The following is a 592-nucleotide window of genomic DNA, read 5'->3' as shown; positions in this document are numbered from 1 at the left end:
TCGTCGGTGGGCCGCTCTTCAGGATCCCAGGTAAGGCTGTTCGAGGTTCAGGGTCGTGTGAAGTTACGAAGGTCGTTTGGTGGGTCGTGGTTCAATGGTGGTGCACTCGGGGTGTCGTTTGGTGGGTCGTGATTCACTTGGTGGGTCGTCTGGTGGGTCGTGATTCTCTTGGTGGGTCGTTTGGTAGGTCATGGGGCGTCTGGGTTCATTTTGGGTAACTTTCTCAGAACCCCAAGGTTTTTGAAGGTCAGAGGTCATTTATTTGCTCGGTTCATTATGGGCCTTTGGGGGAGGGAAGGGGTCAGGATACCAAATGAAGTCGTTCGAGGTCACAGTTCGATTGGTGGATCGCGGTTCATTAGGGTTCATTCATTAGTCGGTAGTAGGTTGTTTAGGTTCATTTTTTGGTTCATTTTGGGTCGCTTTTCGGGATCCTAAATAAGGTTCCAGGTATGATGGTTCAAGGTAACGGGTAGTTTGGTGGTTCACGGGATTAGTTTCATTGGGTAGCGTTTTCAGGGTCGCAGGTCAGGTCTGTGGAGGTCACAAGGGTTTTTCTAAAATCACGCGCCGTTTAAGAGAATTGGGTTCA

At 49.8% G+C, this 592-nt stretch overlaps 1 protein-coding gene across 1 annotated transcript in view; it reads left to right on the top strand.

The window, feature by feature from the left end:
• Window positions 1-592, top strand: part of LOC119594506 — a 17236-nt gene that overhangs the window by 360 nt on the left and 16284 nt on the right. The gene's annotated exons all lie outside the window — the stretch shown is intronic.

Source organism: Penaeus monodon, chromosome 34 (genome assembly GCF_015228065.2).
Source record: "Penaeus monodon isolate SGIC_2016 chromosome 34, NSTDA_Pmon_1, whole genome shotgun sequence".
Classification (NCBI taxonomy): domain Eukaryota; kingdom Metazoa; phylum Arthropoda; class Malacostraca; order Decapoda; family Penaeidae; genus Penaeus; species Penaeus monodon.
This window is presented reverse-complemented; position numbering and strand designations above follow the sequence as displayed.